The sequence below is a fragment of the Suricata suricatta genome, chromosome 4 (genome assembly GCF_006229205.1).
Source record: "Suricata suricatta isolate VVHF042 chromosome 4, meerkat_22Aug2017_6uvM2_HiC, whole genome shotgun sequence".
NCBI classification, from domain to species: Eukaryota; Metazoa; Chordata; class Mammalia; order Carnivora; family Herpestidae; genus Suricata; species Suricata suricatta.
The window spans coordinates 155,193,048-155,219,246 of NC_043703.1; the positions used below are offsets into that span (position 1 = coordinate 155,193,048).

Here is a 26,199-nt window from a genome sequence, read left to right on the forward strand (position 1 = left end):
AGCTCTGGGGCAGCAAACGGGGACACGGCTCAGCACTCAGTGGCCCTGGTGTCAGACACCAAAGCCCCCACTGTGATCAGGACTAGGGTGGAAAAGAGGTGGGGAGTAATGAGTATATGAAAAACAAGGGGCGCCTGGGTGGCTCAGTCGGTTAAGCTTCCGGCTTCGGCTCAGGTCAGATCTCACGTTCGTGGGTTCAAGCCCCACATCAGGCTCTGTGCTGACAGCTAGCTCAGAGCCTGGAGCCTGCTTCCGGTTCTGTGTCTCCTTCTCTCTCTGCCCCTCCCCCTCTCATGCTGTTTCTCTCTGTATCAAAAATAAATAAAACATTAAAAAATTAAGAAAAAACGAAAAACAAAATAGCTAATTATAAGATAATTCCATATTAGTTATGTAGAACTCTTATGTTATTAACATATTATATTGGACATGTAGAACAATATGTGAATAAATTAGATGTCACACTTCTTTATGTAAGCTGTGAAAATGACAGTATACATCTTATCTTTTCCAGAAGATGGGAATAAGATCTAGGTCATGATATGACCTTTTGGGTGTTAAGAAGAGTTAGAGTCACTCAAGTAATAAAAATTCAAAGCACAGCTTCTAGGTCAGTGGAGGAAATAATAAGATGAGCAAAAACTCACCTCACCAAAACCAACAGTCTGTTTGAAAGAGGGTATAAAATGCTACATTAGGAACACCAACAGAGTGCTCTTCTCCCTTGCTCCATTTTCTACCACTGATCCAGCCCACCACCATTCCTGACTGTCCAGCCCCCGTCGATGAAGAAGGTCCTCTATAGGACAGACAGCTAAATACACGGCAGGTGACATGGGACAGATGACATTGGGAGTGGTTTCTTAATCACAGGGACTCATGGCCTCTGGAAGGCGAACGCCACACACAGAGGGATGCGCTCAGAGCTGCAGGAGACCGGCTTTGTAGTGCAGTGACAGGAGGCAGAAGAAATGCCTGGTCCCTGCAGGAGGATGCGATTGATATTTTGAATAATTTCTCACACTGGCAGGGAGGTAAAACCCATTAGCTTGAGGCTTGGATTGAGTGCAGCTGATCCAGTCTACAGTATGGGGAGCTTTGCCTGTAGAGTGGGGAGTACATCTGGAGCGAGCAGGAGGACTCCTGGCTAGACCTTGGGGGCCCTGTGAGGCTCAAAGATGTCAAGCAGCACATGGAACTTCATTCAGACCTTAAAGGACAAGGACCCATTTCTGTCCACAATTTCCCAGCTCTAGCCCCTAATCTAGTCAGCGGCTGATGTAACTTGGTGTTGCTTTTACTTCCCCTCTTTCCCCATCAGGGACACCTCTGTCCCTTAGGAGTATGACTGGTAGTTGTAAATCATAGTGCTTCTCATGTTAAAATTACAGGGAGGAAGAATTTACAAAAATGAATACTTCAATGCAACAAAGAGGGAGGAACAAAGGATTTGTGAAAAGGAGGAGAAAAGTAACATGCAAAAAACTGGGAAGGAGATATTTATTACAATTTAGCATAAGTGACCTGGTTACCTAGGAAAAAACTGAAAAACGATCACCACCAATGTAAGGACAACTGCACAATAGAAATTGATTTGCAAGTTTCTACTATGGGTGAAACAGAAGACAACTACTTCTCATCGAATGCTGGGGATAATTTATAATAGATACCGAGTGACATAAAATGCTGTACGAGTGCAGTTATATAAATATATATTTTGGGGAGCGACTGAGTGGCTCAGTCAGTTAAACGTCCAACTTCAGCTCAGGTCATGACCTCACAGGTCGTGAGTTTCAGCCCCACATCTGTTCCAGCGCCTCTGCTTGCTTTGGATTCTCTGTCCCCTCCCCTCTCTCTGCCCCTCCCCCCCTTGCTCTCTGTGTCTCTCAAAATAAATAAGTTAACTTTAAGAAATATATATTGTTTCAAACAACTTTTCCCAATAGCAATCTTTCTAGAATGGAATCCATACTTCTTAGGACCATGTTATGTGTTAGACACTGTGCTTTGAACTTTAGGTATATAGTTTTACCTAATCCTCACCACAGTGCTGGTGAACTACATAATATTTTTGAAATTTATAGTTGAATTAATAGAGGCATATAGAGGTTAAGCCAAATTCCCAAGATAAGAGACCTTGACAAGTTGAAAGTAGGATTCAAATCCAGGCCTACTTGGCTCTTAAAAGCATAGGGTTTTACATTAAATAATAACCAGGGAAGTCATTTCTATTCAGAATTTAAGTAATGGCTTCCAGACATGCCACTCTCGTAATAGCATCTCGGCATGTATAATTAGAGCTTAAAAATTCGTAGAAATGAGTTGTTAAATCCTTTTTATTATTTTGCATACAAGGGACCACAAGTGAGCAAGTTTAAAATATCAGTGTGACCTACATGATGGAAGTTTGAAGTTTGTGCATGCACACACACCAGAACTGCAATTATTAAAGTGATATCCCTGTGCTTTTATCACCAATTTGTTAACAGAATGTAAGTAACAGAGACCAGACAGATCTGGTGTATATCACAGGCTAGCCTTTCTCTTCGGAGTTTGGTTGGGGAGTAGAGAAAGGTAAGGCAAAGATTCTCTTTCAAATGCTTAAATTCTTTCCAATGCTTGAACAGGTTACTTATTGAAGTTTTAAATGGTATCATCCAAGGCTAAAGCAATTTAATTGAATGGAATGATGGCAAGGTGGGAATGAATTATACTTTGCTTAATATGACATCTCCCTTGACTTATCTACTTCCTAAAGCGGCATTTGAGTAAACCAGGTGAAGCAGCACCAAGCCAGAATGCCATCCTGCATTGTGGGGAAGGCAACAGAATCTTCAATTTGTAGCAACAAGATATGCTAGGAAACTACTGAAATAAAAAATACAGCAATATTTTGTGCTGTTATAAACCAAAATGTCTCTGCTTCCAGGACACTTCCAGGGCTGAACCTTCCAATTTTGTTGATACTGGGAAAGCACTCTCTGTAAATGACCACTAAATATTATTCTAAAAATGAATGCCATTAGTGATCTGGTCTAGTTAAAAGCCTCCTGAATATCAATTTCCTTGAAGAACAAGATGAATGTTTAGGTACCTTCTGAAAGCTGGCAAATGATTTGTCGTTTAGCAAAATTCAACAATCAGACTTCCTGTGGGAAATAAGGTGGCCAAGAGTTAAGAGATTTGGGGGATGGGCATGGTATGGGAATGGGGATAAAATTAGAGCTTTATTTCGTTTGGTTCAAGGAAACTTGGAATCTATACACGTTGTTCTTGCTTCCACTTTTTCCACTGCACTCTTCCTCTCCTGGCCTGGGCCCTCATTAACTAATCAAGATGGGAGCTCTGTGTGACACAGGCAGGAAGCAGGGTTTGGGGATAATTCTGAAGTATTTTTCAAGAGACAGTATGATAAAAAAGACTTGCATATTTTTTGTCTGGGTTGAATGTCTCAGTTACCCATGAAGAAAAAGTGGTAAAAATCAGAAATAAGATGTGTGTCACTGACTGGAACTTTCACTGTGTCTTGTCTCCCGGGGAACTAAGTATGGTGAGAGAATTGTGTGCAGAATGAAGAGAAATGGCATCTACAATGACCTTTAAGTCAGCCTCCGACCTGGAGAGTGGGAGACATGGAAGGCCATTAAACTGCTCTATTATACATACAATTTTGCATAGAATTTTTAGGCTCAGATGTATAATTTTTCATTTTCCATCTTACATTTCTGGGAAATATAACCTCTTGTTCAAACCTGTCAAAAGCACTTTGGATCTGGGCTCTGTGGTACAACATATGACCTAACAATCATAACTATACACCAGAGGTGAGTTTGACAATATGTCGTCTGTCTAATGTCCTCAACGAAGCTATTAGTGAAGAAAGAAAAAAATTGAACAGGACAGGTAAAGGACAGCTACCTATGGAATTTAACCTTTCTTTGTTCTTATTCAAAGTTATTGTTTTATTTCCTGCATCATATCCTCTCTTACCTTTAATAGATGGGGTGGAGGGGGCATTCTTTTGGACTTGGGATTAATTTACCAAATGTATTGCAATTATAGATAGGCATGATATAGTATTAAGAAGTTCCATTTTCTTTCCATGAGTATATCATTTTCCCACATTTCAGTATTAATATATTTTTCAGTGATTTGCATAATTTTACAATTAGAACTGTATCAAATCTATATGTTAATTTAGGGAAACCAAGCATATTTATAATACTAAGACTTCCTGTGCAAGGTCATGGACAATTTTAAACAATTTAAATCTTAGAGAAACATGTGCTTTGTTAAATGTAATATCAGGGGACTTACATTTTGTCACTATTTAAAAAGCCTGTTATTGCAGATTGTATTTTCTCATTTTTAGCTGAGACATCTATATTTGCAAACAACCTTTGCTAATGGACCTTATGTCCATTCACCTTGTTAAACTCTGATAGAAGTTAACCATAATTTTATAATCTTTAGGGAGAACTTATTAAATTTTTGTACATATATCAGGTAACCAACCTATTTCTAGTTTTCTAATTTTTCTCTTTTTTTCTAAATATAATTTCTATTAAAGATTTTGAATGTCTTTTTAACGTTTATTGAGATATTCAAATTCCTTATTTTCTTTTTATCTTAATATGTAAGTTACCTTAATAGCCTTTCTCATTATAGACAAAAAAAAATTCTTGCATTCCTGCAAAAAATGCTTTTTAGTCATTATGTCATCTATTTTATACTGTGCGTAGTTCCTTTTAAAAAATGTTTATATATTTATTTTAGAGAGAGAGAGAGTGAGAAAGAAAGAGAGAGTGAGGGGAGAGGCTGAGAGAGAATCCCAAGCAGGCTCCATGCTGTCAGTGCAGAGCCTGATGCTAGGCTCGAACTCATTAAACATGAGTTCATGAAACCAAGAGTTGGCCACCTAACCGAGTGAGCCACCCAGGTGCCCCATTCCTTTTAATATAGGTTACTCCCACTTATCAGCAATATTTTTCTGATAATATGTTTTATTCATAACAGTATTTCCTTGGATATTATTTATTCTTATCAAAATGGAAAAATTACAATACATAATTCCTCAACCCCAAACCCATAACAGTTTTCTATATAATAAAACATACAGTTCCTGGGGCACCTGGGTGGCTCAGTCAGCTGAGCATCCAACTTTGACTCAGGTAATGATCTCATGCTTTGTGGGTTTGAGCCTGCATCAGGCTCTATGCTGACAGCTCGGAGCCTGGAACCTGCTTTGGATTCTGTGTCTCTTTCTCTCCCTCTCTCCCTGACCTTCTCCTGCTCACGCTCTGTTCTCTCTTAAAAATAAATAAACATTAAAAAAATTAAAAAAAAAATCTCCTCTCTTTAAATAGAAAGAAAAAAGCCCTTAAACTAGGTAGGCCAGATGATTCTTTAAAAATTGCTTTTCAGGGGTGCCTGGGTGGCTCAGTTGGTTAAGCATCTGGCTTCAGTTCAGGTCATGATCTTACGGTTCATGAGTTTGAGCCCCATGTCAGGCTTTGTGCTGACAGCTAGCTCAGAGCCTGGAGCCTGCTTCGGAGTCTGTGTCTCCCTCTCTGACCCTCCCCTGCTCATGCTGTCTCTCTCTGTCTCTCAAAAATAAATGAAAAATATTTTTAAAAAATTTAAAAAAATTGCTTTTCAATCACCAAACAACTAATGTGGATATTAAATGGATATTAACAAGCAATTACTCTGTGTCCTAATTTGAGTTCTGCCTCAAAATCAATTACACTGGAGGATGAGTAGTCTGGCATACTTATTCTGAGACTCCCAACAGCTTGTTGGGGGGTAAATTTCCTGTTAGATTTACCCCTCTGGGTATTTAACTCCTTTATAACCTTATATTGTACTTCTCAAAGCTAAAATACTGTTTGTCACTCTGGAAATGGCAATTAAAAGAGGCCAGCATATCGCATCCATACTTAATGCATGTTGCTGGCACGCGCTTGGAGCCTTCCACTCCCTCATGCAGAAACCCAATGTGTGGGTGACGGGGTATGATGCACCTTTCAGACCTTCTTGTTGCTTTTGGTTCTCAGGGTACAAATATGGGCAAAAATAAGGACTAATTAACTAACAAAACAAAACACAGACAGAATCCAGGGAAGAATCCATGCCTGAAAATTGGCTCATAGTGAGGAGGATACTCTGAGAACTTCTTAGCCCTGTGAGGTGCATCCTCTATCAACAAGTGAGAGACTTGTTGGTTAGTAATCTTCACACACAGCACAGAGCCTTGAATTCACAACACTGAGGTTAAGAACTGAGCTGAGCTTAAGAGTCAGAAGCTTACCCAACTGAGCCATACAGATACTCTGACAAATGGGAAAAATTTTAATGTTTATTTATTCTTGAGAGAAAGAGAGAGACTGAGCAGCGGAGGGGCAGAGAGAGAGGGAACAGAATCCAAAGCAGGCTCTGGGCTCTGAACTGTGAGCACAGAGCCCAATGTGGGGGTTGAACTCAAAAACTGCGAGATCATGACCTGAGCCGAAGTTGGATGCTTAATCAACAGAACCACTCAGGTGCCCCAAATGGGAGAGTGTTAAACACATCTACACAGCATGCTGTAGTGCTAACAGGTTTCTTTGGAATGTAACTCAAGATGTCAGTTCATAGGGTTTTGATCAAGACGGTATATTAAACTTTGGGGACTTTGTACTCTATACTTTTTATGTAGACACAGACCATGAAACATTGCACTGAAAAAGTGAATTCTATGAAATTTGGGGATTGAAAAGCCAAAGGTATTCTTTTGAGAGAATTTTGTATAGGGATGCCTGTGATATAGGATATACCTCTATTCTTTTTGGATGTTTGCATCCATATTTATAGGAAAGAGTAGTCTCTACATTGCCTTTATTCTAGGGCCTGTGTCTGGCTTTCATTTCAAAGTTTTACAAATACAAAATTAATCTGTGGACTTGTTTTTTTATGTACTACTTTTCCATTTTACTCCTTTCCTAAGATGTTTCCATAAGAGTGAGATATGGGGCACCTGCATGGCTCAGCTGGTTAAGCGTCAGACTCTTGGTTTCAGCTCAGGTCATGATGTCATGGTTCATGAGTTTGAGCCCCACATGGGGTTCTGTGCTGACAGTGTGGAGCCTGCTTGGGATTCTCTGTCTCTTGCTCTCTCTCTGCCCCTCCTCCCCCTCAAAAATAAATAAATAAACATTAAAAAATAAAATAATAAAATTTGTCCTTTATTTAAAAAATAAAAGAGTTTGCTATTCTGGGGCTCCTGGGTGGCTCAGTTGGTTAAGTGTCCACTCTTGATCTCAAGGTCTTGAGTTTAAGCTCTGAGTCAGGCTTCATGCTGCCTTGGAACCTACAAGGAAGGAAGGAAAGAAGGAAGGAAGGAGAAGAAAAGAAAGAAAGAAAGAAAGAAAGAAAGAAAGAAAGAAAGAAAGAAAGAAAGAAAGAAAGAAAGGAAGGAAGGGAAAGAAATAAAGAAAAGGAAAAGGAAGAAAGAAAGAAAGAAAAGGAAGAAAGAAAGAAAGAAAGAAAGAAAGAAAGAAAGAAAGAAAGAGAAAAAAAGAATGAATTTTCTATTCTATTTATTATATCTTTACATCAGCTGGTTTTTCCCCCAAGGTAAATCTATTTATTTATTTTGAGAGAGTGAGTGTGTGGAAAAGAAGTGAGAGAGAGAATACCAAGTCCCAATGCAGGACTCAAATTAGCCAACTGTGGGATCATGACCTGAGCCAAAATCAAGAGTTGGATGTTTAACTGAATTATTCAGGTGCCCCATCTGGTTTGTATTCAATGAACATGTGAATTTTCTTACTTCTTTAAAAAAATTTTTTTTAATGTTTATTTATATTTGAGAGAGAGACAGAGCATGAGCAGGGGAAGGGCAGAGAGAGAAGGAGATACAGAATCCAAAGTGAACTCCAGGCTCTGAGCTCTCAGCCCAGAGCCTGACAACGGGGCTTGAACACAGGAGCTGTGAGTTCACAGTGAAGTCATAAGTTAAACAGACCGACCACTCAGGTACCCCAAATTTTCTTACTTCTTTAAAGTAGATGTTCAGTTAATCATTTTCCAGTCCTTCTTATTTTATGTTGTAAAGTGTAAGCATTTATGAATGAATTTCCCAGGGTTCATCGATGGCTCTGTTGCTTAAGCATTCATCTCTTGGTTTCAGTTTAAGTCATGATTTCATGGTTCATGGGATCCAGCCCTATGATGGGCTCTGCACTGCTTGGGATTCTCTGTCTCCCTTTCTCTCTGCCTCCCCACTCACTCTGTAAAAAAACAAACAAACAAACTATGAAAATTATTTTTAAAAAAAGGGGTGCCTAGTGGCTCAGTCAGTTAAGCATCTGACTTCAGCTCATGTCTGTGATTTCAAGCCCCACATCAGGCTCTGTGCTGACAGCTCAGAACCTGGAGCCTGCTTCAGATTCTGTGTCTCCATCTCTCTCTGCCCCTCCCCTTCTTGTGCTCTCTCTCTCTCTCTCAAAAATGAATGAACATTAAAAAAAAATAAAGACGTGCATGTTGCAAATACTACTTTAGCCTCAGTCCTTGAACGTTGGCCTCTTATAATGTTTCCTTGGTTTGGTTCTACATATTTTTATATTTTATGAATAATTCCTTCTTTATTTGTAATTTGTTTTTAAATTTTCAAAAATACTGATATTTCTAACTGCTCTTCAATTATTTACCTTACCTTAATTGCATTTTATTCAGAGAATGTATTCTATGATCTTAGGTCTTTAGAAATCGAGTGTCCTTGGCAGTTATGCTTCAGTGTGACCCCTTGGCCACAGTGGATGGGGCCTGGGGTAGGCAGGCTTGGGTTCTAAGTCCAGCTTAACCAACTGTGGTCTTTAAGAAGTGATGTCACTATGTAGAGTTCATATCAATGATCTAACACCTCAACAGAGCTGCACAGTAAACAACCACAGAACCTTAGCTGCATAAGACAATAAAGACTTTTGTAGCCCATGGGTTTGTGGGCTTCAGCTGAACGGGTCTTGTATAGAACTCAAACGTGTCCCTGCACCTGATCCAGGGTGCAATGTCTGGGACACCGGAATTGAAGCGAAGAAAGCTCCGCCATCAGAAGGGCAGCCCGACAAGAAGGCAGATGATTCCCAAAGCCTCCTTGCCCTGTTGAGTCTTGTAAAATAGCTTTTACATATGTTACATGTCGTGTTGAGCCTAGGGACACAAGACGAGGGTGAGTGGTTTCTTGAAATCTTGAAGGCAGCTGTGGGGGGCCCTGAAACAATCTGAAGGTGTCCATTCTTGCCAACAATGAGGTGCCATTAGAGATCCAGTATGATCAGGTGCATCCGATAATGTTAATACAAATGTTTGTACACTTTGGGGGGTGATCACAGAGTAGGTGTGAAAAAGGCCAACTTAACAACTGGTAATGCATGAGGTTAAGGGGTGCACACAACAACCATACTCCCTAGTGCTGCTGTCACTTTCAAAACAGGTCCAGGAACAAAGTGTCCAGCCTCAGGGTGGCCTGGGCTAACATGGGCGATGCTTGGCCATGGGCTCGTGGTCAGTTGTGGGTCAGCTCGGCAGAGCTGATGACCTTGGCTGTTTGCTCACATGTCTGGGGTAGTACTATTTTTTTTTTTCTTTTTACTGCAAATGTGGCTTTCAGTAGGTAAGGAATTCTTTCAGATATTGATTAATACTTTATTTTGGTGATATTTTTTTTTCTAAATTTGTATATGCAATATATCTATCATGAATATTCTCCTGGTATTTTAATAGTTAATTTTTTCTTTGTATTTCTTCGTTTCTACTTGTTTCTTTATATATTCATAGCTATATCTTCTCTCTTATTTGCAGTATTATTTGGCTTTCCCTCCTAATAGTGTTTTCTTATTACTTCCTCCAGATCCATGCTGCTTTATCAGTCTTTCTGAAGGGACAGCTTTTGTTTTTGTTCGTGTTTTTGATGTTCACCTAGTTCATTGTTTATTATGCCCTCAGATTTACTCTGATGATTTTTGTCTTAATTTATTTTATTTGAAAACGTGATTCAACAATTTGCCATCTTTCTCCCTTTAAAATATATTTCATAAGACTATATATTTCCTTCCATGTACATGCTTGGCTGAAAACTTCAGGTTTTGATATATTGTTTGTTTTCTGTTATTTTATTTAGATTATTCAATCTAAACATTTTTGCAACTTTTAACACATATTTTTTGCTAAAGTTTATTAATGCATTTTAAGCCTTACCTTTTTGTTTCTGTGTGTATGTGCATGTATGTACATAAACAGGGAGAGATGTAGATATTTATAATTTGATGCATTATGTTTGGGAATCATACTATCATATATTAACAGTTATTCTTTACTGAATATAAAGTCACTGAAAATTTTTCCCTGATTAAAATTATTTGCATACAAATTTGAGGATAGGCCATAATATTTCCAAATTGATCTAAGTCACGTTTGACCATTCACGGTGACTAGGTAGTTTTGGATGAATATTATTACTCTCCATCTCTTCCCCACAACCTCCCCTGACAGTAATTTTTAGCCTGCTTTCTACGCAAATATACATTCTTACTCATAAAATGTTTCTTGTTACTTGTTCTGTGAGCTCAGTGAAGCTCTGTTTCTGCCATGTTTAAAATGCACCAGTAGTGACTAAATTAATAAACTTTAAAAAAATTTAAAAAGAGGGGGTGCTGGGTGGCTCCGTCAGTTATATTCTCCATCTCCCTCTCCCTCCCTCCCTCCCTCTCTCTCTCTCTCTCTCTCTCTCTCTCTGTTCCTATCTCTAAGAATAAAATAAATAAACTTAAAAACAATAAAAATAAAATGCATCAGTAGTTCTCCCAAAATGCATGAAAGTTCTCCCAAAGCAAACATGGCAAACTCTCAGTGCCGTAATTTAGTTAACCGGAGTTGAATTCCTGCAGCACAATTCTGAGTCAATGTCTGGACAACCAAGTATTTTAGAATCAAGCTTCAGGCGCCACCCTCAAGTGAACAGCCTAATGCATAGATTCAATCCCGGTACCCTGTTCCTGCAAGGTTGAGAACTCCTTCTCATTACTTTTTTGCTAATCCATGTATCCTGAAGCCACACATTTTACCAATAAGAAGACATTTCTACTTCTTTTAATAAGCCTCCGGTGTTGTTCAGAGCTAAGGATAACTGAAGCTCTAAGAGCAGCCTCCTCAAGATTGTTGGCTTCTACTTGGGAGCTTTCAAATACTAACTCATTATCCCTGAACTACGCGATGCGGATTGAGAGAATTAACTCAGAAATTCAGATGAACAAACAAAAGCATAAACTTCCCACTATCAACACTGGATTAGTAAAGAATAAGTTACAAGTTAACACAAGTTTTATAAAAGTAAAAGTAGTAACAAAATAATTCCTAAACTCCTCACTCAAAAGTAAACATAGTGGGATGCCTGGGTGGCTCAGTCAGTTAAGTGTCAGACTTCGACTCAGGTCATGATCTTGGGGTTTGTGAGTTCAAGCCCTGTGTAGGGCTCTGTGCTGACAGCTCAGAGACTGGAGCCTGCTTTGGATTTTCTCTTTCCTTTCTGCCCTTCCCCCACTCTCTCTCTCTCTCTCTCTCTCTCTCTCTCTCTCTGTCTATCACCAAAAATAAACTTAAAAATTTTTTTAAACTAAACATATCTAAAATTTTCCTATGATATTCGGCTATAATATTTTTTTATCTGTATCTATATACAGGGCACATAAGTATATACAAGCACACATAAGTATGTGCACACGTTTAGTTTTCAGTATTGACCTGTTTATATTTCCATTTATTTTTAGCTGTCTATTCATACTTACACACACATATATAATCATAGATCATATATTTTAAAATCTGCTTTTTAATATTTATGATATAATCATTGTATATGTATCTGTACATATCTACAGTACTATTTCATGTTTCTTTATGATCTCTTATTTTTTAAATGTGTATTTATTTTTGAGAGAGAGAGAGCACATGCAAGTGGGAGGAGCAAAGAGACAGCGGGACAGAGGATCTGATGCGGGCTCTGCTCTGACAGCAGAGAGCCCGATGGGGGGCTCAAACTCGCAAACTTGTGAGATCATGACCTGAGCTGAAGTTGGACACGTAACTGGTTGAGACACTCAGGTGCCCCAGTCTCTTATTTTATGTTTATGCAGTAATTCAACTCATGTAATCTATAGTGTGCTGATTCCAATTTTACTTTGCTACTTTGAACAACATTGGGATGATAACGTGTATACTATATCTCTTTTCCTTATCAGATAGTTTCTTTAGGAAAAATGGCTGAAAGCAGAGTGATTAGTTTAATGATAGCCTTGTGATTTTTGAAAGCTGTTTCCAAGTTATCCTCCTGAACTCTATTACAGACAATTGATAACTGTTAACGTAAAAGGGAAAAACCCTTCCAATTTTATATCATTGCAATATTGTTCTTAATTTATCACATTTATTCGGTTTTGCAAATTATCCACTGATTTTTTTAAAAAGAGCTACCTGTAAAACCTATTCATTTTCTTCATGCTTTCTGCTTTTACTGATAGGTTTCAGAAACACTTCTATATACCGAGACTGCTACGAAAGTATACATTATATTTTCTTTTATTTATTTTATGGTTTTTAAAATATGAACTATATTGAGGATATTTTAGCATAAATGTGAAATACGTCTGGCTTGTTCAATTCTTTTCCCATTAAGCAGTGTGTATCCCAGGATCATTTTTGAATAATTCATTGATTGACTACCAGTTTTAAATGACTTTTTAAAATGTTAAATTCTATGCATAATGTCATTTAAATAATTTTCTATGCTATTTTATTGATGTGTCTGCCTTTTGTCATGTGGCCATAGGCCATGTATATTGTCATGACTGTTCAATACAATTAACCTCATAAATTGATATTCAAGTTATTAGCCTACATTTGTTCTTACAGACATATTTAAAATCATCTTGTCTATTTTCAAAAATATATATTGAGACTTGATTAAAATTACATTTGCAGATTAATTTCAAAAGAGCTGAAATATTTACAATATTAAAGCTTCCCATTTCTGACAGGTCATTTATCCCCTGGAAAGTGAGTAATCAGGTTATTTTGGAGAAATGCAAAAATTAGAATTTGGTATAAATTATTTCTCATATTAATTCATCACAATAACAAAGAGATTTTCTGTATGCCTTTGCTATTTATCAACTCAGTCATATCTATGGATTTAATATTAGTACCTACAGGATATTATAATGACATCACTGATTATAACTGCAATGTTTTCTGTACTTTGTTTAATTCAAAGAGGGACGTTTGATGTTCTCAGTATTCATGAACAAAAGGCTGGCCAAGAAATTGATAAACATTCTCAGGCATATACATCACTGAGACAACTATTTATATGTAATTATCATTCATCCAAAAGTCACGGAGGGCCAACAGTATAAGAAACACTGAGGCAAGCAATGGGAAGACAAACATCAGCAGTTCAATATGTGCTTTGGAATCTTATGGTCGAAAAGGTAAACAAATTTACAATCCATTATAATTTCCTGTAATACATTTTTACTGGAAGCATGTCAAAAATGATAGAAGACCGGGGCTCCTGGGTGGCTCTGGAAGTTGAGCATCCAACTCTTGGATTCAGCTCAGGTCATGATTTCATGGTCTGTGGGTTCGAGCTCCAAGCTGGGCTCTATGCCGGCATCTAGAGCCTGCCTGGGATTCTTTCTCTCTCCTCTCTGCCCCACCCCCACTCTCTTTCAAAATAATAAATAAAATCAAACCTTAAAAAATAATAAAAATTAAAAATAAATAAAATAGTATTTTAAAAAGTTTAAAACAATGATAGAACATTATCCAGAAGGAAGTAAGCAGTATATGAGTTGTATCTTCCTGTACTTCTATACCTACACCATCACCAATCACATAAATTTTCCTTCCAAAGGAAACCTTATCTTTCAAATTTCTCCATCTTCTATTGATTGCAGGATAATCTAAACTATTATCATGTCTTATTTGGGTTATTATAAGAGACCAATTCCAGACTCCTGCTTTTTTTTTTTAAATTGAGGTAAAGTTCATGTAACTTTATTTTATTTTATTATTTTAACATGTATTTAGTTTTTAGAGAAAGAGAGAGCAAGGAGGGAAGGGGCAGAGAGGGGAGACACAGAATCTGAAGTAGACTCCAGGCTCTGAGCTGTCAGCACAGAGCCCAATGTGGGGCTCAAACCCACAAGCTGTGAGATCATGACCTGAGCCGAAGTCAGATGCTCAACCAACTGAGCCACTCAGGAGCTCTGACAGCTAACATTTTATTTTATTTTATTATTTTATTTTATTTTATTTTTAAATTTAATTTTATTTTTTAATAGCTATATTGTTTCCATATAACACCCAGTGCTCTTCCCCACAAGTGCCCTCCTCCATTACCACCATCTGGCTTCCCCCTCTCACTCCTCCTTCAATCCTAGGGTTCCTTTTCAGTATTCAATAGTCTCTCATGTTTTGCATCCCTTTCTCTCCCCAACTCTCTTTCCCCTTTCCCCTCCCCATGGTCCTCTGTTAGCCATTTTTAAGTGTACAGGCCAGGGGCACCAGGGTGGCTCAGTTGGTTAAGCATTTGACTTCAGCCCAGGTCATGATCTCATAGTTCATGAGTTTAAGCCTCAGGCTCATTTGGGCATCTGTGCTGACTGCTCACAGTTTGGAGCCTGCCTGGGTTTCTGTGTCTCCTTCTCTCTCTGTCCCGCTTCCCTGCTCTCACTCCGTGTGTGTCTCGCTCAAAAACAAGTAAAAACATTTCAGAAAAAAAGTGTGCAGGCCAGTGGCATATGGTACACTCACAGTTTTTGCAACAGTGACCTCAATCTAGTTCAAACACATCGTCACTAGCCTAAAAGAAACCCAATACTTATTAAGTAGTAACTCATTCCTCCTCCCTCCCATGAGTCCCTAGTAACTCATCTAATCAATGTGTCTACATATTTGCCTATTCTGGGTATTTAAAAATCTGTAGGTTAATGATAGTATTATATGTTTATATTAATCTCTTGGTTTTGTTAACAATATGATTAGGATGTAACATTAGGGGAAGCCAAAGCAAAGGGCATATGGTAACTCTGTACTATTTTTGAAACTCTTATGTAAGTGTATAATTTTCTCAATATATAGAGTTTTTGAAAGAGCCATAATACTATAGAAAACATTGGACAGAGTCTTGGCCTTGGAATCCAGACTCAGTGGTTTGAATCTTACTTCCACTACTGCTTTGGGCTATTTCCTTAGATTGTGAAGTAAATAATAATCAAATATTTAACACCTAAGATGATTAAACTCTCTGGACTTCAGTTTCTTCATTAAAAGATATGAGGAAACAAAAAATAGTTTTGGAAGATGTCTAACAGCCCTCTTATTTCAAATCTGGAAATTCATCCACTTTATCGAGTGGTAATAACCTTTGTCGTAAGAACAAATTCCAAAGTAAATGGTTTTTCTTATCTCCTCATCAAGAATTTTGTTATAAAGGCAAGGAAGTTGTAAAATAATTATAATTATGTAAAAGTCTTAGTCCCATGTCTGGACATGGCAATTATGTAATAAATCTATAATACTTAAATAAAGATACATATAAATCTACTTTTTTCCAAGATGTAGTCAATTGTATTAGCACAATGCAGCAAGTCCTTTCACTGGTTACTCAATATCTAGCTTTTAAGAAAAAATGACAAGGCATAATAAAAGACTAAAAGCACTATTTAAGGAACAGAGAAAACATCGGAACCAGATGTGGCAGGATGTTGGAATTATCAGACCAGGAATTTAAAACAACTGTGATCAATATGCGAAGGCTGTAAGAGGTAAAGTAGGAAGCATGCAGGAACAGATGGGCAATATAAGCAGGGAGATGGGTATTGTAAGGAAGAACCAAAAAGAAGTGCCAGAATAGAAATGCAATAGAAATGAAGACTGCTAAGTCAGGCGGAAAAGGACAGATACCATATGTTTGCACTCATAGGTCTGACAGGAGAACAGGAGAAACCCAATGGAGGACCAGGGGGAGGGGAGGGGGAAAGAGAGTTGGGGAGAGAGAGGGATGCAAAACTTGAGAGACTACTGAATACTGAAAATGAACTGGGGGCTGAAGGGGGAAGGGGGGAAAAGAGGTGGTGGTGATGGAGGACGGCACTTGTGGGGAAGAGCCCTGGGTGTTATATGGAAACCAATTTGACAATAAACTATTTAAAAAAAAAAGAAATGAAGACTGCCATTAATGAATATGGGTGAGAAAATAGTCTCGGAGTTTGAGGATATAGCCGTGGAAATTCCAAAATCTGAAAGGCAAATAGAAAAAATAAAAAACAAAAACAAAAAACACAAAACTGAAACTAACCAACCAAACAAAAAATACCAGAGAATATTCAAGGACAGTGGAAGAACTGGTCAATGTATAATATTCTTGTAATGAAACTATCTGAAGGAAAAGAAAAGGAAACAGAAAAAAAAATGTAAAACAATAGTGACAGAGGATTTCCCCCAAATTAATGTTAGAAATTAAACACTGAGATAATTTGTCGCCAGTAAATGTGCCTTGAAAGAAATGGTAGGATAGAAAATAATATAGGCTAGGAATTCAGATCTAAATTTAAAAAAGAGGAGTATCAAAGCAATAAGTGATGGAAAAATAAAAACTTTTATTTTTCTTATTAACATAGACATTTTTTCAAAATAATAATAGAATGTATTTAAATATGCATACTTATGTATCTTACATATATGTATTAGTTAATGGATGCTTATATATAAGTAAAATTAGTAACAGCAATGATAACAAAGGTTAGTGGGGAGAAATTAGAATTACTTTGTAAAACACTCACAAAACTGCAAAGTGCTATAGTGTTATTTGAAAGCGGACTTGGATTAGTTATAAATGTATATTGCAAACTCTGGGGAAATGACAAAGGACTGGAGAATTCTAAGATATGTGGAGATTAAACAGCATGCTTCTAAACAACACATGTGTAAATGAAAACCATCTCAAGAAAAATTTTAAGAATATTTTCAGCAAAATGGTAAGGAAAATACAATTTATTGGGTGTAGCAAAAGCAGTTCTTAGAAGTAAATGTGTAGCATTTAATGTATATATTAGAAAAGATGAAAGATATAAAATCAAGTATGTTTCCACCTTAGGAAAAAGAAGAGCAAATTAAATCCAAAATAAGCAAGAGAAAATATATACAAAGAATTAGAGTAGAAATCAATGAATGCAAAGATCAATAAAATCACTAAGCTCCGGGACACCTGGGTGACTCAGTGGTTAGGCATCAACTCTTTTATTTTATTTTATTTTTTTAATAGTTTATTTAATTTTGAGACAGAGACAGAGCAACGAGTGGGGGAGGGGCAGAGAGAGAGCAGAAGGCACAGAATCTGAAGACAGGCTCCAGGCTCTGAGCTGTCAGCACAGACAGAGCCTGACACCGGGCTCCAACCCACGAACCGTGAGATCATGGCCTGAGCCGAAGTCAGCCGCTTAAGCGACTGAGCCACCCAGGCGCCCCGGGCATCAAATCTTAATTACAGCTCAGATCATGATCTCATGGTTTATAAGATTAAGCCCTGCATTGGGTTCTGGTCTGACAGTTTTGAATCTGCTTGGGATTCTCTCTCTCCCTCTCTCTCTGCCCCTCCCCCACTCAGGGGTGTGCGTGTGTGTGTGTGAGCGTGCACACGCGTGTGAGTGCATAGATGCACACTCTCTTCATCAAAATAAATAAACAAAATTAAAAAAGAAAATTTCTAACCCTCTAGCCAGATTTTTAAGAAAAAAAAGGGGGGATGGGGGAGGACACAAATTAGAAATACCATAAATGGAAGAGGGGAATCACTACAGATCCATGGTGTTTAAAAAGATATATTAAATATTAAAAACAAATATTTTGAATTAGTCTATGCCCACAAATCTGATAACTTATATGTCAGCAAACAAGTTCTTGAAAGACAAACTGCCAAAACTCACTCACAAAGAAAAGACAATCTAAATACATCTATGTCTATCAAAGAAATTTAGTCAAGAAATTACTGACCTTCCAAAATAAAGATCTCCAGGCCCAGATGGGTTCACAGGTAACTTCTACCAAACATATAAGGAAGAAATTTCATATAACTTTCACAATCTATTCGAGAAGATAGAAACAGAAATAATACTTCCTAATTCATTGCAAGTTCAGCATTACCTTAATACCAAAACCAGAAAAAGATACTGCAAGAAAATTATAGAACAAGATCTCTCATGAACCTAAATGAAAATATTAGCAAATTGAATCCAACAATGTGTATGAAGAATGATATAGCACAACAAAATGGGACTTATCCCAGATATGGAAGGCTGGAATAATAATTTTCAACATTTGAAAAGCAATGACCACAATCCATTACATTGACAGGCTAAGAAGGAAAAATTATGTGATCATATCAATAGATGCAGAAAAAAATTGAAAAAAATCCCACATTAATTTATGATAAAATTGTAGACTAAGAATAAAGTTTTTTTTTTAATTTTAAAAAATGTTTTATTTATTTTCGAGAGACAGAGCGAGCAAGGGAGGGTCAGAGAGAAAGGAAGACACAGAATCAGAAGCAGGCTCCAGGCTCTGAGCTAGCTGTTAGCACAGAGCCCAACGTGGGGCTCGAACCCACGAACCATGAGATCATGACCTGAGCTGAAGCTGAACGCTGAGCCATCCAGGCGCCCCTAAAGTGAAGTTTCTTAACTTGATAAGGAATATGAAAAGCTCTATAGTTAATATTGTACTTGATGAGAAACTCAAAGCTTTCCCACTGTGGTCGGGATCAACAGGGATTTTTTTTTTTTGTTTGGTTTTTAAGTTTGTTTATTTTTGAGAGAGACAGTGACAGCGTGAGCGGGGAAGGGGCAGACAGAGGGAGAGAGAATCTCAAGCAGGTTCCATGCCCTCAGCACACAGCCGGATGAGAGGTACAAAGTCAGGAAACCGTGAGATAATGAACTGAACTGAAACCAACAGCCAGATGCGTAACCGACGGAGCCACCCAGGTTAGGTCTAATTTACCCTCTTATAAAGTAAGCCTACTTTATAAGCAGTAATTAAGGTAATTTCCTAGAAGTACTTTTTATCAATTCTATTGCTTAGTGCTATAAAAAATATTTCTCGGGCTAAATATTTAGTAAGATAAGCTAATAGATAGAAAATCTATTGGCGATCCTTGGCCATGTGATGCCATGGGAAGACACAGGAGAATCAACTTGCTATACCTCCTGTATGGAGGCCATAAGCCTCCAAAAAAGATGACATTCATATAAGAAGTTGTCAATGAGAAGGAAATAACCAACTGGATTTTAAAGATGGCCATCTTTTCAGAGGGCACCAATAAATATTCCAAAAATTAATGACCAGAAGACACATATCAAGTGTTTAGGGCCAAGTATAGATGACTCCAGAAATATGCTCTGGAGTCAGCTGGTGAAAGTCAGGCTAAGTGGTCCTAAAGTAGTCAGAATTTATTCTGCAGGTAAAGGGGAGAAAGAGAAAGAGAGACTCACATTTGTTGTTTTCTCTCATATATTTATTTTCTTATAATAATAGTAGCTGATTTGCTCAAGCGCTTGCTATATGGCATGTCTCTCTCAAGCATTATATGATATAATATATATGTATATATATAATTTCATAGGACAATATCATATTTCAGTGAGTATGTGACTTAAGTTCACACAGTTAGTGACTGGCAAAGCCAAGGATGGAAATTTATCTTTTTACTTCATTTCTTGCACACCTTCCTACTTCCATCAAATATTGTTTCATTCATGCTTTATTAATTTATCTAGACTCTGTGAAGGAGTCTACTCCTGAGAGCGAGGACAGAGCACCCCAAGATATTTCCTGGATTCCCCATGGGACTGAGATTCAGGGATCGATGCTGAGTGCGTTCATGCAAGTCCTGGGTAAATCTTAAACATGCAGAGAAAGAAGTACTTGGCAAAGCACAGAGCTTGGGCCCTTGCTCTATTCAATAGGGACAAGATATTTCTTTTTGTAACTTTGAGTTGACTAGAGCATAAGTTGTAACCCAGTGTCTCCTACATGAAATGTCAGGCTCTACACATTCGGGGTGACCCTGTAGGGAGATGGCATTCTCCTTGCAGCTTTCTTTATTTCACCAGGGACTGCTTCTAATCAAGAAAACTGTTTTAATTCAGAAGAAATATCCAGAGAAATTAGGAAATTACAGGTTTTATAATTCCATAATAAGCTCTAAAGGAAAGACAACAGTGAAACTGTGGCCTCCAGAGGATTCCACAGGGCAGCCTTGAATGAGCCAGAATTAGAATGCAGTTATTAGATATTCATTTCCAACTGCTGGATGACACAGTTGCTCTTAGTTAGTGCAATGGAATGGTCTCTAAAGAGTTCTAATATACTTTATGCCTCCAAAAAATGTAAATTCTTTTTAGCATGAATACTTGGTCATAAAAATCAAGCAGTGCAGACTCATGTATAAGCAAAGTCCATCCTTATCCCTAAACCAGTGTATTTATATTTATAAATATATTTTTAATTAATGGGTTTATATCAGGCTTATTTTCCTGCAACATGTTTTATTAAAGTAACAATATAGTGTTGTGATATTTCTAGGTTGGTGCTAGATCTCATCTACTCTTTTTCTGGCTCACAGAATCCTGTGTTAGGCATACAGCACAGTTTATTTAACCTTCACTTACAGATGGACATTGAGTTAGTTCTCCATGATTAGCTATTAAAATTTAGCAAATATGCATATTTCCTAATACTCTTATCATATATATACATTTACAAATACATGCATATGCACTTCTATTTATATACTTACATAATATATATTAACTTGCGTTCACTGCATATATATGCATATATGTGTTTATTTGCATATGCATATGTGTACATTTATATTTATGGTATTTTCCCTTAAGGCAGATGTCATGAATGGGAACGAATAGGTCAAAGATTCGATAAAACTTAAATTTTGAATGATATAGCTAAACAGTTTGCAAAATAGTGTAGTGGACACCAACGGCGTCAACCTTGTATTCCCACTCACTTGCTAACACTGACTGTTAATTAAATGCAGTATTGTGATTACAATGGGTAAAATGTGTTATCCTGTGGTTGCCCTTCTTTTGTATAAAGAAAAATAGCTTATTGTTCTGTTTTCCAGCTGTATCAATAAAAAATATTAAATTGGTTCCTAGTCTATGAAGTGAGTACCTTGTAATTTCTTTTACTCTCTATTTTATAGTCTTTATGAGAGGAATAATAATGACAATAACACTAGGTTACAGTTTTGCACATTTATTTTAATCTTAGGGTTCACAAGCTCTTGAATTTGTTATATTCTCTGTATTCTAAAAGAGGCTATGTCTAGATATCAGGACCGTGATTATTATTATAGTTTTACAGAAACTGAAACTCAGAACAGTGAAATGACTTGACCAAGGTCACGCAAGATCAAATAAGATGTGTGAAAATGATTTTAAAATTGTAAAGATCTTATAGAACTTAGGAAATGGGAGTTTGAAGATAAGAAGTCATTTGCATAATTGAATAAAAGAGAAATCGTCCTTCTCAGTTGGAGAGCTGAAATCTACCAAAAAATTAAAATTGAAGTGTTTGGGAAAGCTCTTTCCCTGCATTTAGAGACTAGTCTGAGACAGGTGCACATCAGGACAGAGCTGCCACCTCCTGCCTAGCAAAATCTTTGCTGGAATTCGGTCTTTGCAAGAGCTCAGTATGAATTTTTCATAGACTGCTGGAAGGGTCCTGAAGCAAGAATTCTTCAAACAGTCCTGGCAATATCAGGTTACATAAAGCACTGAAAAATAAGGGATACAAACATGAGGCAGCTAAGGGAGCACATAGTTTATATCCAGCAAGGGCCGTTTTCCATTAGGAAGATTTTTCTTCTCTGAGGGGGCCAATTAAATTCAGTCTAGGAGGTAAGTGGTGCACATGAACTTGACATTTAACATCACATGGAACTCCATACACGCAACAAACATGCATAATGCATGTACACAATTGTAAATGCACATGCACACACCAATGCATTCTTCCACAATGGAAATGTGAATACAGATAGGGGAAGTGGTGTATATTCACGCTGATCAATATATATATTGATCTATATTCACACTTCACTGAAGCACTCACATAAATACATAGAATCATACCAACTCGTGCATGCATACACACACAAACAACATGAACATGTACATAGAGTGCACGTATGTTTATGTATGTGTCTGCAATTCAAGAGACTGAATGTCATAGTTTTTACAGGTGGCCATGGCAATCCTTCAGTGAAAAGTGATTCAGTCAGAACCACATTTTCCCATTACTCTCTGCTATTTGTGATGGTATGGGATTCAGTTGGGCAAGTTTGAAACAAGGGGCCACTTTAAAAGATTATTTAAATTGTCTATTCCAGGAATGATGAAGATATGTCTTAATTCAGTGCCAATGAAGGGGAAAGGATGGATCTGAGTTTTTAAATATTATTTAAAAATTAGTAAAAGTCAATGATTATTTGAATGGGAATGTGAAAGAATAGTGTTCAGAATTATCCTCAAGTTTCTAACATTTTTAAAAATTTTATTTTTAGGTTTATTTATTATTTTTGAGAGAAAGAGAGACAGAGAGCATGAGCAGAGGGGAGGCAGAGAGAGAGAGAGAGAGAGAGAGAGAGAGAAAGAGAGAGAGAGAGAAAGGGAAAGAAAACATCCCAAGCAGGCCCCTCACTGTCAGCGCAGAGCCTGATATGGGCTTGAACTCGAACTGTGAGATCATGACCCGAGCTGAAATCAAGAGAGGGATGCCTAACCAACTGAGCCACCCAGGTGTCCCTTCGGGTTTCTAACATAAGCAAATGAATCGAGACTCTTCCAACTGAGAATATATGTGAACACCTGAGAAGGGAAAATATACCTTGTACATAACAAGATATATTATTGAGGTACCTCTTATGCACCCAGTATTAATGCTTAAGGCTCAAAAGAGAGATCTGGGATGAAGTTATGCAGCAATGAGTGAACAGTTTATATCAAGGTTGTAAATACTTTTATATGAGAAATCAGACAATGACAGAACTATAAGGATTACCATCATTTAGCAGATAGACAGACAAAGATGCACAGAGAGTAGTCTGAGACATGTAGAAAGAACCAAGAGTGTGTGTCATGACGGACTACAGAAGCATTGATAATGTCAGTATGAAGAGAGTGGTCTATGTCATCAAAAGTTATAGAGATCTATGAAAAATAAAACCATCAATTAAATATTAATTGGTGTCTTTAGTGAATGTAATCTAAATAGAGTTGAGTGGAACCAAACTGAAGAGCATTTAATCACAGTGTGAGTTAAGAATATGGAAACATTGGTGGAGAATGCATATCTGGAAAGGTTGGATGAAAAGGCTCTAACTCATGGTTAGAATTTGACACTTTGAATGAATGCTATTGGTAAATTTTGGGGTAACAAGAAATTTGAAGGATGAAGGACAAAATACAGTAAAATATATTTATTGAGTTTTATTATGTAGCCGGTACTTCATACGGGTTAACTGTATTATCTCTATTTTATAGATGAGCAGGAAATTGAGGTATAGAAAGATAAATAACTTGTTCAAGTTACTCACCTTGTAAGTGGTAGAGTCAGGATTCAAACACAGACAACTGTGCTTCAGAGTCAATACTTTAACAAAACTACCTCAGTCATAGAAATGTTGAAAACACAGGGGAAAGAATAAAAGTCAGACTGAACAATGTTCCATGGTAACCAGGTGGCTGTAAAAGTGTTGGGTGAAGGGTATGGGGTGAGAATTTGATGACATAGAGGAGAAAATATCATTTATCAGCTGAGATTCCAGGGACAATGGAAGTAGATGATGATCAAGATACACTTCTACTAGCAACTCACAGGACCAAGATACCATACTTGAAAGCCTCATACTTCTGGAAAAGGAGGAGATTACTCTATTGTACCTTTATCTCCTGGGGAAAAAAAGAGTGATAATGTCTCCATCCCACCTCAGCCAAATCTTCTACCTGTTCCTTAAATGTAATTCCTTTCCTTTCCCTCAAGGGACCTGAGCTCTTACTCTGTCTTCAGCCTCTTCAAGATTAGAACTCCCTCTACACTCTGCTTCCAGTTGCCATCCTTTCCCATTACTTTCTTCATCTTTGCAGTGAAACTATGTAACAGTGTAGTGCACGCTGACCATCTATCATGTGGTGTCACATTAGCTCTATTTTCTTTTTCTTTTTTTCCCATAAATAAAAAGGTTTATTCTTTTCTCCTTTATTCAAAATAACAGAACTACACATCATACCCTCCCTTTTCTCTCTGTCCTAGATTCACTAAAGTACTAGGTCTAATTTCAGTCACCCTGATTAGGTTTCTAAAACCACTGAAAAGTGATTTCCATTCTCCATACTTCAGCAAGATATGCCAATGCTATTGACTTCCAAGCCAATAAATCTCATGCACAATTTTCAGTGGATAAACTTCTCAAAAATTTTATGGTTTTTTTTTTTTCTGAGAGTCATTCGACATATAAAAAGAGAAAACTTCTTTCTCTCTTTTTTTCTTTTTTGACACATTGATACAACATTTATTTTGGGTTCTTACTGCTTTAGCTACTAACCACTCTTTCTGAGTAATTGTATTCATTCACAACTTCAATTTACAGTAAGGAGTTGATATACTCCTCAAATTCTAACAGTAACCCCATCCTCCATATTCCTTGTTCCATAACTATAGAAATAACTGCCTACTAATTACTGCCACTTGGATGTTCTGCAGGCATCTACATTCAATATGTAGAGAATGAAATTATTTCCCCCAACTGAAACCTATTTTCCTATTCATTCTTTAACATTCTCACCTTATTTGAGAACTTCATCTTCTACCCCTCTTACTCAAGCCAGAAAAGTACTTATTCTTAAATTCTATTTCTTATCCTACCTCGGGTCTTTTGCAGAATAGTTAGTTCTCTCTTTAATGAAGGCTCTCTGAGTGTTTATATGGATGAAATATCAACTTTGATTTTCACTTGAAGTGTTATTTCTCCATGGAAACTGTTATATTTGTCCTCTTTTATCACCCAGCATGTCCCTATTGGAGCACATTTTGCATTTGAAATTACATGTTGAATATGTTCTTCTTTAATCGATATACTGTATGTTCTTTGATGATGGGGATCACTCCTGTCTTCTTTAAAATCAATGTCTAGAACAGACTCTAGTGATCGTGGCTGCTCAATAAGTATTCTTTAAAAGCATGATAAATTGGGGTGCCTGGATGGCTCAGTCAGTTAAGCATCTGACTTCAGCTCAGGTCATGATCTCCTGGTTCTGGGTTTGAGCCCCGCATCAGGCTCTGTGCTCTGTGCTGACAGCAGCCTGGAACCTGCTTCAGATTCTGTGTCTCCCTCTCTCTCTCTGCCCTTCCTTTGCTTGCTCTCTCTCTCTTCCTCTCTCAAAAATAAAGTGAAAAAAATTAAAATAAATAAATAAAAGCATGATAAGTTAATTTGAGGCTGACTGAAGATGTGAATGTTTTGTAATTAATCTAGAAGTTATTTTTTGTTATTGTTTATGAATTTTAACAGGAAAGACCTCTCTTAAGCCTACTTTTCCATATGTGAAACATTTTAAAGAAATTATTAGTGTGAGTCCTATACCTGCTGCCATTTTAATAATAAATTGTGTGACAGTCCCCATGACACTTAAATCAAAGTCTAAAATTTTACAAGATTTCTCGTTAGTTTATTACTCCAATCTCACCTCACGGGTTCTTTCTACACTCATTCCACTCAAGGGCATTCCGACTTTATTGTTGTTCCTCAAACATACCCAGATACTTTCCATTTCTGGCCTTTTGAATTTGATGTTAAATTTGACTACATCCTACCTACCCATTTAGAAGGTCCATGCTTTGCTTTTCCACATCAGTTCTAGACTTAATTTAAGTATCAAATCTATTCTTTGTCTACTCTCTATTTCATTTATCACCATTTTATGATTTCCCACATTAATGTTTACTTTGGGTTTCATTTTCTCTTCTTATTCTAGATCCTTAAAGTGGAAGATTAGGTTATCGATATAAGACCTTTATTGT

The 26,199-nt window shown here is 37.2% G+C and overlaps 1 pseudogene; it reads right to left on the reverse strand.

Moving 5' to 3' along the window:
- Positions 1 to 8,990: 8,990 nt before the first annotated feature.
- The window catches only part of LOC115290757, a 44,116-nt pseudogene continuing 26,907 nt past the window's right edge, over positions 8,991 to 26,199 (reverse strand).